Here is an 11,389-nt window from a genome sequence, read left to right as displayed (position 1 = left end):
AATAATAAGGACAAAAAGGCAGGAGCTGCCATGCAAGGCAGCATGTAATGCATAAGCTGTAGGCAGATCGTGACAAGCAGTTTGCTCAAGTAGTGTTCCATTTAGAACCTATCTTGACGAACTGCACATGTGGACAAGCCCTAATGGAGTACAGTAGTCTTCCCATAGACTGCTAGATGGAGTAGAGACCATTCCAATGCTGTACCACCCTGTATCACACTTTTATGGTTGGCTGACAATCCTGCATAATGATTAGAAAGGAACACAGCCATTAGTTTGGGATGATATGACCGGTTCGGTCTTATTGTGCATATTTCTACATCTTTACCTTCCTCTTTCCGCCTTTCACCATCCCTGTTCGGATCTTTACCTCCTCTCCCATCCTCATTGCTGCTCAACAGCCCCTCTTCATCACTATTCACTTCATTATTATCACAATCACCATTCTATCCCCTTCATCACTATCCCCCTTTAAGTATTCTCCCCCTTCATCATAATCCCTCTGACAGCATTATGGCCCTTTAATATTATACTATGTCGGCATTCCTCCCCTTCATCATTGTCACCCTAGCAGCATTTCTAACCTTCATAATTATAGCTGTCAGCATTATCCCCCCTCCATCAACATCCCCTGTCAAAATGGTCCCCTTTCACTATAATCCACATGTCCACATTTCCCCTCTTTATCATTCCTCCTCCATTAATCATTTAGCCCTCTCCCCATACACTCAGAGCATGTTACATACTGTTAAAAGGGTTATGATCAGCTCCCATCTGAATTTATGTATTTCCTGTAGGAAATATCACACATCAGTCCCCTATGAGTGTAGAGCTCAGTGCACTGGTGCAGAACCAGCAAGAACTTCAGTTTTCCACTTGGCGCTCCAGAATGCCATTCAAGAGGTGCATAAGTAACAGGGCATCACAGCTTTTCTCTATAAGCGCTTGGGAAGAAGGTAGAGGATATCAGTTCTGCACATGTGCAAATGATTGAAAATGTATTAAAGTGCAAGCAAGGCACATTTTAAGAGTTCCTGCTGTGTGGAGGGGAGTATGACCATTTCCACTATGCAAAAAAACTCAACTCAGATCTAGCAGTCTTCTGATTTTAATGGATTTTTTATTGATTTTCTCCCTAAGTAAGATACTGCTATTACTGATAAATTAAGTTATGCCAATGTGCTATTTAAATAATCACTTCTGCCCATGTGTAGAACTTGTTTATTGAGGCAGTGCCTTACTTAATATCTTAAGTAACACTCAAGCTTCACTTAAGACTTAATAGGAGTCAATTCTTAGGGTAGCTAATTTTATTTAACGTCTCTTTCTTTGTCACGTAAGCTGCCCCTAAAGGCCCTTACTTAATGCACTTTTAGAGAATCTGGGGGCTAGTGCCTTCATACTACAAATAATATTACATATGTAAAACAATTTAATCAAACCATGCACTGAGAAGCTCATGTTTATTCCAGAAGTTATATAACAGAATTTGTAGAACATAACAATATTGCAGAATTTACTATATATATCTTTTGAATTATGCTTGTGTGTTCAAAGTCTGCAATTTGTTTTGTACGCTATAATGTCAATCACAGCAGTCTAGCACCTTTCCATGCACTCGTTAAATTCATACGTGCAAATGAAGTCTCCGTCTTTCTGTATATATAAATAGATATATTTAAAAATACTTCTGAAAAATATTCTTTTACCAACTTCTGCATTAGGAAAACTTATCACAATCTATATCTAAAGCTATAAGAGTTGCTTTAAGAAATGTACAACTGAAACAACTTTGAACTGTTATGTAAACATATGTGCAATTTTGTGTAATCCACAAGTTTTCCTGCTCCTAAATTGATACTGTTATGTAATTTAGTTCAACTGCCTGAAAAGCAGTATTACACCCGCTGAGTTCATCTACCGAAAGTGGGGAACAAAGCTGATTCTATCAATTTGTTCTGGAAAGAAAATCAACATAGGAGGTTCAGTTCACTGCCCCTCAGACCAATTTGTCATAACCTGACATTAGTTTCAGCTTCTATATATATATTCTCTTACTGTTTTAATAGGATAACTCTCACACTTGTTTAAAGATAAAACAATGTATTTTACAAAATGTATCCTGTCTACAGTGATTGAATTGTTGTTGTTTGATGAATTTCAGCTCCAGTGTAGCACATCCAATAGATGTTAGTCACATTCATATGACATTGCACATTGTAGTACATTAATCTGCTAAACAAGAAAGATGTTTCTTTTATCATATATTGCAATTTAATAAGAATGTAACATATGTAAAGTGCAAAGAAAAAATAACTAATCTAGAAAAACAAAAACAAAAACAAAACAAAGTTTTTTTTTTATAGAGGTGGACGCAATTTCTGTCCAAGACTGAGTCATAAATTGTTTTAAAACCCCACAATCTACAGCATCTACAGAGTCAGATGCATCTCAGCTGTCCGTCATCATTATCAGTCCATATCTTACACCAGTATCCACAACTGATACGTTTCCTAAATGACCCATTTGTCTCTGCGTCCATGTCTACATCAGTAGCATTTACTTGAATACACCTGTCAGGCGCCGTCCCGCACTCTTACCTGCTGCCGGGACAGATGCCCTCTCTGCTGCCGCTTGTCCCGTTGCTAGGCAACGGGACGTCACTTCCGGCCCAACAGGAAGTTCGGTCTAGGGTGCCAGAGTATCTAGTCTCCTAGCCTGTCTCTTGGCTCCCCTGTGATATCTTCATATATATTCATTCTGCCTGCATCTCCTGGATTCTGACCCCTGCCTGTTTGACTACTCTCTCGGATTCTCCCTGGTTCCTGTGGTATCTCCTGGCTCTGACCCCCGGCTTCCCGACTACTCTTCCGCCTGACCCCTCTGTAATTCATTGCCTGCACGGATTTGACCTCGGATTGTTGACTACGATTATTCACCCAACCTCGCTGGTAGCTACCTGGGAGAACCGCAACTGACACGTCTCAGCGGCTAAGTCCAAAACTCCTTGCGGGGTTCCCTGGTGAAGACCTGGGGCTTGGTTAGACTCCGTACCTCCTTGCGTAGCAACGCAAATACCAGCAGGTAAGGCCTTCCAACTACCTTGCTTGTGACAACACCCTAATTGCAAGTGTATGCCCCTTGCCTCTAAGAGTAAGGAGTCACATACGCAACATGCAACTGACTCTGCATACAGACACAAGCATAAGTCTTTTTTGTGGTCATGCTCAGTAGTGACATCCATGTTTTCCACTACGCAAATGGACTTGCATCCAACTCTACATGAGGCCCATAGTTGGTAAAAGTCACAACTTGGGAGGGGTAACAGGTCCTATAACATGACCCCGGCCACCCAGTAAAAAACAACCTTCTCGACAATATCAATATATCAATTCAGCAAAGGTAACTGCAATAGAAGAACAAGATGGGAAATCAGGAGTAATAAATTTTGATCTGTGTTTGAAGAGGTCATTTATAGGAGGGCCTTGGATAAGTCTATAATATATTGGGGAGACATTTTTGCCTGTATATACCAGTAATAGGATGTCCTACTGTAAACATTCTGCACCAGAAAGTATTAAGTGTATAAATACTGTTGCAGTTTTATTGAATCAATAGGCATTTAACAGACAGTGGACCTCTCCTTCAAGACTTACGTCTGTACTGTGTGTGTTATTACATTATTTGCCTACTCTACAAAGTGACATAACTGCCACCTTGCTTGTTGATAACAAAGTTGTTTCAGAAAGTGAATCATATGGTCTAAAAGCTTTATTGTGGAGAAGATCCATTCCTCAGCGCAAAACCATCTTTGAACCTGCGTCTGCCCCCTCCCAGGTCAGTTCCATAGTGGACCACCTGCATGTTTCGTTCTTTAAAATGTTCCTAATAGGCTGCGGAGTCATGTCTTGCCCCCCAGGCTAAATTTTGCCAGCCCTCCCCTAACCTTAGAAAAGATAGTCACAAGGCCCTTCACTCTCATTGTTAATTTAAGCATTTAATGTGGCTGAACCAAGCAGTAGTTTATGACAAAAATAGCACTTTTTTTTATTAGGTTTCAATAACCACTGACATTGGAAAAACCCCTACAAATATATACAAATGGGCAGAAGAACAAGGTTGAGATAAACGCAAAATGTGTTTTTGATCTCTCCTCTAAAAAATTGAGTGATTTTGTATTATCTTTACTGGCTAAGCCAGGGTTTCCCAAACCCAGTCCTCAGGGCTCCCCAACAGTGCAGGTTTTCTGGATCACATGTGACATAATTAGGACCACCTGTGGATCTGTTACAATGTGTCAGTCAGTAATGAATACACCTGTGCTCCAGCAAGGAGATAAGGAAAACCTGCACTGTTAGGGAGCCCTGAGGACTGGGTTTGGGAAACCCTGGGCTAAGCTAAGGGCTTAAGTTTTTCTCCTACAGCAGAACCTAATTTATTTGAATTATTTGTAGAATTGAATCGCTATACAAAAATAATACATTAGTTTACAAAAGGTACTTAAGAAAAATATAAATTATGTTAAGATCATAATTTTAAAATAGGCAGAATATTTTATTTTACCTGTGTTTGCCTAATTTGACACAAATGCTCTGCATAGATGTAGCTAATTACAAGTGAGCAATTGGGGGAGGGAGGGGATACTGAAAAACTTCAATATTAAAAACCGTACCCTAGCAGGCAGCAATTAGGGAACTCCCCTCTTGAGTACACTGGATAACTGGACTGCTGCAATTTTTTCAAGCATTTGGAAACACCCCCTCTAGAAATCCTGCATTTATCCCTGATACAGATCATAGTGTGCTAGTGGAGATCTGTCTGCTCTAGGCAAACAGGCATATTAGTAGACACATTACAGGGGCGCACAGAGGATTTTTCGGGGGGGGGGGGGTTACCTCCGCCCCCGAAAAAAATAATAATTCCTAAATACACTGCCGATACATAGGGCACTTTTTAGCGGAGGGGGGGGGGTTTGGAGACCCAGAAACCCCCCCTGCATGCGCCACTGTATTAAATATACAAATTTGAAATATTTAAATAGACTAATTTGATGGCTATTGCAAGTCCAAGTATACAGGTAGGTTAATTGGCAACATGGACTTTAGTTTGTGTGTGAGGTAGGGAATTAAGATTGTAAATGGGGCAGTGACTGATGTGAAGGACTACTTATTCTCTCTATATAATTGGCACTATATAAATAAACAATAACAATCCATGCAAAAACGTTCCGATAAAACGCAAGTTGTTCTGTGAAACACACCAATATGTAACTTCAAGAGAAGAGTGGTTAACTTGGCTAAAGCTGATTCCACAGGATTGTTTGTTCAAAGAAGAACAGATGGACCCCAGAATTTTAAACTATTTGGATACATGTCCTAAGAGATTAGCACAAGCCCTTGACGCTTTGTGAGCCTTGCTCAAAAAGGACACAGAACGGATATGAGACTTTCAAAGAACTCATCGCCAAGAGAACAGGAATAATGTTGCAGTAACAATATTGCATTTCTTTGACATCAGAAAAGATTCTATGATTCAAATGAATGTATCTCAAATGACTAGGGGCGATAGTCACTGAAGAAGGCAAGCCTGTAGTAGTCTGTGCACCACATGCTATGACAACATCGCAGATTAGTTGCGCACAGTTTGACAAAGAAATGTTGACTATAGCAGTGGGATGTGAGAAATTCCATCAATACATTTATAGTCACAGAACAGTGGGAGAAGGAGACTACAACCTGCAGGAACCTATATATCACAAATGTATGACTATGGCTCTAGCACACGCGTGAAGGATTATGTTTAGATTACAAAAATACAATTTATCAGTATAATATAAACTGCCATTCCAAAGAGAATCAGAAAAACATTGCGGTATAGATCTCAATGCAGACATAGGTACTTGAGTTGGTTATGTTTAAAGGTGTTATAAAGTCCCCTACAGCATAATCATATATTACACAAAATAATATATGGTTTCCAGGGACTTAGACGTCTCGTACTTTCTGGATGGAGAGAGGGGGATTTCTCAAATAAATGACTATAACATGAAGCAATGTATTTGCCCAGATATTTATTTTTAGCAACTGCTACTTAAAGTTGAAACTCGCTTTTATGGCTTGAGTGTTTCATAGGAATAGGTGTAAGTAGCAGGAAATGGGAGGCTTATTGACACTTTTAGGGTAATATTAGGGTAATATTTACTGAACTGCGGGTTTGAAAAAGTGAAAATGTTGCCCATAGCAACCAGATTCTATAAATATTATTATTGTAGCAGGGAAGGGAACGGGGGGACATGATATAAACTTTCAAATATATCAAGGGTTTTAACAAGGTACAGGAGGGAAACATTCTTCAAAGGAAGCTAAACATTAGAACATGAGGACAAGTAGTGACACTGGAGGGCAGTAGGTTCAGAGGAAACTTGAGGTAAAACTACTTCACAGAAAAGGTAGTGGATAAGTGGAATAGCCTCCCATCAGAGGTGGTAGAGGCTAATACTGTAGAGCAATTTAAACATGTTTGGGATAGAAATAAGGATATCCTTACAAAAAATAAAGGATCAAACAGGGTCTTAGGTTACCATAGGTTAAAAATTGAGCAGACTAGATGGGCGAAGCGGTTGTTATCTGCCCAATACTGACATCAGGGAGGGGCATACTGTGGCATTGTAACCACTTGGTCATATAATGTGACCTAAAGTCACCCTACCACAGCACAAGAAAATAGGTAACTCTATAGTCTAGGATAGAGATATTACACATTAGATAGACAATACATCCTCTTACACTCATCTAGGGTCTGATCTAGAAGAGTTAGACCATTTGCGGAAAGTAGAAATGGTTTGGTTTTTTTCACACTCTCTATGCCTAAAAATAAGAAAGTTTTCTGAAATGTGTAGCAGAGAATGCCAGGGTTAGCTCATTTATATCTATATTTTACATACTGTAAATATTGTAAGTGTGATTCTATTATTTTAAATAATAGATGTATATTGATGTATAAATAGATGTATATTGGAGTTATTTTTTCCTTTCTCCAGCGATTCCTTTACCTACATTATAAAGAACATCAAATTTGTATGATACCTAGAGATTTGTATGGCTTTCTACAGAAGACAGTCGGTGACAACTGCTGACTGTAAGTACTGGGGTCACACTGCAAGAACCGCAGCTGAATATATACTCTCTCCCAGAGCCGTAACTTAGAATTCTAGTGCCCTGGGCGAGAAAGACAAATGCCGCCCCCCTAGCCATCAATTTTAACCAAATTAACCTAATATATTCCTAAATTGCGCCCTCCTTCAGCGTTGCGCCCTGGGCGGCCGCCCCTGTCGCACAGCCTTAGTTACAGCCCTGCTCTCTCCTGACTGTAGGGAATTTAACCTAATACCAAGAGCAACATCCGATTAGGGCAGACAAAGAATGTGCACATAAGAGACAGAGGACTGGTATCTTTTATTTTCAGACTATAATAATGCTACATCTGAATAAAGATGAGGCATCTTTTAATCTCTTAACACAATGGGCCTGAGTCATTAAGACCCACATACTGAGCACATCGCGCAGTTGTTCTCAACGGCACGTAAATCAGCTCTGCATACTCCCAGAGTCAGCAAGGAGCGGATCTCAAGATACGTGTGGTGATGTCTATGGGTGTAGGTTCACTCTGCAGTACAAGACCAGACACTGCAGGATACGTACAACACGTATGTGGAATATTAAAACTCAAAAGAATACACAGAGAAAAAAAATATTAATTAATGTTACCTGTCAATAATATAGTCATTTATGATTAGAAATGTAAATTGTATAGAAAAAAAATTTATGCAATTTTTTTTTCTGTTGAAAAACATTAGGGTTAGACTGTCCTTAATGTCTACTGTACATAAAATACATTGTTACAGTTGCTCCTGATTGCAGACACATGTTATAGCATGCATAGGATACTGACCCAGGACTTAGACTAGACCCTTAGCTGGTGCAAGACATAAGGAAGAAAAACAAGCAACTTTCACAAACGCAGAACTTCACTCCGACGTGGCTGCATTCTCCTGAATTTGGCACGCCCACATTGTGCATCGTGTACAGGCACACGCCCCTTCCCTGCCCGTTCACTCCCCAAGATCGCAGACCGTCGTAACTGTCATTTGTGTTGGCATACGCAGCGGACTTGCTTTCGTTGCCGGCTGAGTGTCCTCATTCTGGGCATGCGCAGAAGTGAATTGCGTACGATACGCACAAAAAACAGAGAAACGTGCCTTAATGACTCAGGCCCAATGACTTCAGTCATTATCAGTAGCAATGAGGTGGTCATAAATGTAAATACATATCACGCTACAATTTGTCTAGGAAGAACTTGTATTAATAGAGGTACTGCATATTTTAATTTAATAAACAGCTTCTAAAATGACAAACCAAAAAAACAGTCAACTCCACTCTATGTGTGTCTCGCAATCTCTTTGCGATATCTCTCAATGGAGAAATATATTAGATTAGTAAAACTATGGATCTAAAAAGCAAACCACCTGGATTGTTAATAAAAATAAAATTCATTGTCTCAGTTAACTAGAGTTTAGTAAACCTATCTTCAGATATCGAAAAACAAGGCATTACCGTACAAAATAAAAATACATTTCTACTATTTTAAAACCACTGTTGTATATAAAAAATATATATTCACTGTTATTATTGAAGTGTCCAACAGTTTCTTTTTTATTACAGCCAGTGCATTTTTTAAATTAAACACAGCTCATCTCTGCCCTTGTCACTTTTCCATTTGAAATTGATAAATTAACTTTCAACAGTGGTGTACTGTACATTTTATGTGTCCTTCATTACCTAAGTCGCAGCATTAAATTCTCTTCTACCTAAATAACAGAGGGAATCCTTTTATATAAACATAATTAATAGTGTTGCAAAATACTGACATGTTTCTTATTTCCTAAATTCTATATTTTTTTCCCGTTTGATCTGTAGTAAGGGATAATTGAACTCTTAGTATACAGTACATTAAATATAGTATAAAGCATCCCTACTGTTCAATCTAAGGATATTACCAAGGAGGTATGTGACAATATAAAGGCAGAGGCCATAGGCCTGTCCACATGAAAATGTGCAGGATACAAGTGTAAGAAGTGAATGTAAAGGCCTGCAAATAGGACAGCCCCCCTTCATTAATTTAGGCGTTTTTATTTTTCTCCTAAAACACTGCTCTTTTTAGTGCCATTTATGTCTTAGATTAATAATGAGAATGAGGTACATTAATCTTCTCATTATTGCATGGAGTGTATGAATGTTTAATTAAATGGGTTTTTGTGCACATAAAAGTTTGCTTATGCTTGTGAAATACTCCTGGATGGTTGGAAAGCTGTCCCTTTAGAAGTTAGCTCTACCCTACAATGTAACTGAAAAATATTAACTTTGAATTCGGAAACATAAAAGCACATGAGTACACTCAGCTAGAATTTAGGTAGGAATTCCCTGATCCACCCAGATGTTAGAGATTTTGTACCCCTCCCATTGCATTTTCGGAAATTACCCTCTTTTGACTCATTGGATGGTGATTTAGCATTGACATTACAGTGGTTCTTTCCAGAATCCTTTATACCTCCTCCTTCATACTAAATAAAGGTCCACTGTCTTACGTATATGTCCCAAAGGACATGCAGTACCCCGGAGAACATTCAAATAGATTTAGTAAGCCATTAGCTAAGGAGAAAAAGCATGTACTCTTGTCCTCAAGTAAAAGATGATTAAACAAAAGTGTCTTGAATGCAAAAGACGTGCAACTTGTTGTTCGGAAACCACAAGTTGATGTAGAGAAACGCGTAAGATTGGAACTACTGTATAATAATAAAGACCCAGAAATATTTTGACTCATAGTTTTTGATTTTGCAATAAATTGTGTTTTATTCATTTTTAGTAGTTTTTATATGGTGGTTTTTAAATTGGAGAATATGTTTAAGCGTTTCTCTTTTTTCTTTTTGGCATAGTGTATTAGGGATTGGTACACAAAAATTTAATTAAGGAGCAATCACCCTCTCCATGATATAAAAGTGGTGATTTATACAATTGCTATATATTCGTTAATTTAGTCATTTATATATTTTTTAGGAATTAATCACAATTAATGTTTATAAATAAATCCAATTTACATTTTTAGTACCTAAAGTCAGCACCCAGTATTACCTTTGTTGGGTAAAAGGGTTCAGTGTGTGTTACAGCTTAGGTCATTGTTAGGTCATTGTCTTGTTTCTTGCCACTTGTCCTTATTTTAGTGTCTGTTTTGACCTCAATCTTCACCTGCTGAGTTTGTAACACTGTTCTGCAGTGTATAACTGGACCTATCTCTCCCCTGACATATTTTTGCTAACTGCTAATTATTTCCATATTGGTCAGCTGTACAAGGGGCAACTGAGTACCAATGAACATGTTTAGTTCTATGTGAAAGAGGGTTTCTAATAGTGAAGACTGTGAATCGTCTGGCTTCAGTGTCTGATCGGTATGTGGTCGATGACTAGACATTTATTTGGTCGACATGATTATGTCGACAATTCAAATGTTCAAATGACATTCGAATTGTTGATCTAACAATACTGTCGACCATGTGAACTGTCGACCCTGTCTATATTATGCTGTCAACCATATAAATGTCATTCATGTAACTGTCGAACATATATATCACACCCGTCTGATCTACCTACACAAGTGAGCTGAGGTCATCACCTCTGTGGTCAAATCCTTATTTAGAGAGCAGCTGATTTCATACTTCTTATATGGGGCACAACATTATGCACAATACATATTTGGGACCTTTATATCTAAGATGTACAGAATTACTCCATATATCCCATTTTCCTGTTTTGGTATTGGTTGACCAAAGAAGTGTATCTCCAATTTTCTCCATGTATAATTTTATGCCTTCTATTTTAGCATCATTTGTAAAATGTTTTCCTGAATAAGCCTTACAAATGTGCTGATTATTTTACTAATATAGTTAGCCATTCAATGATATCACGTTTATGCATATTCATCACATACATTTATTTACCTATGTGGACAAACGCACATCCCTTGCACCTTAAAGAGTGATGAATTTCATTATGTCTTTATTTAAAAAATTATATCGTACACCAGAAATTAAAATAAAACAATGACCAAAAAAAAAGCTTTTTGGAATATCTTGATATTTAGATTTAAAAAATGTAGCAAACTAAACAGATTTGACCAACATTTAGAGTCAGACGCAAAGTCCATTTCAGGCGCATCCTGCACATTTCCATGGACGCGCATGCGGAGTAAACAACAGTTCCCTGCAGTTCCGTCTGCTTTTCAGACGTAGTGTATGTGTCCTTTAGATTGTACGCTCCTTTGAGCAGGGGTCTACTACC

This window comes from Mixophyes fleayi, chromosome 2 (genome assembly GCF_038048845.1).
Source record: "Mixophyes fleayi isolate aMixFle1 chromosome 2, aMixFle1.hap1, whole genome shotgun sequence".
Taxonomy (NCBI): domain Eukaryota; kingdom Metazoa; phylum Chordata; class Amphibia; order Anura; family Limnodynastidae; genus Mixophyes; species Mixophyes fleayi.
This window is presented reverse-complemented; position numbering follows the sequence as displayed.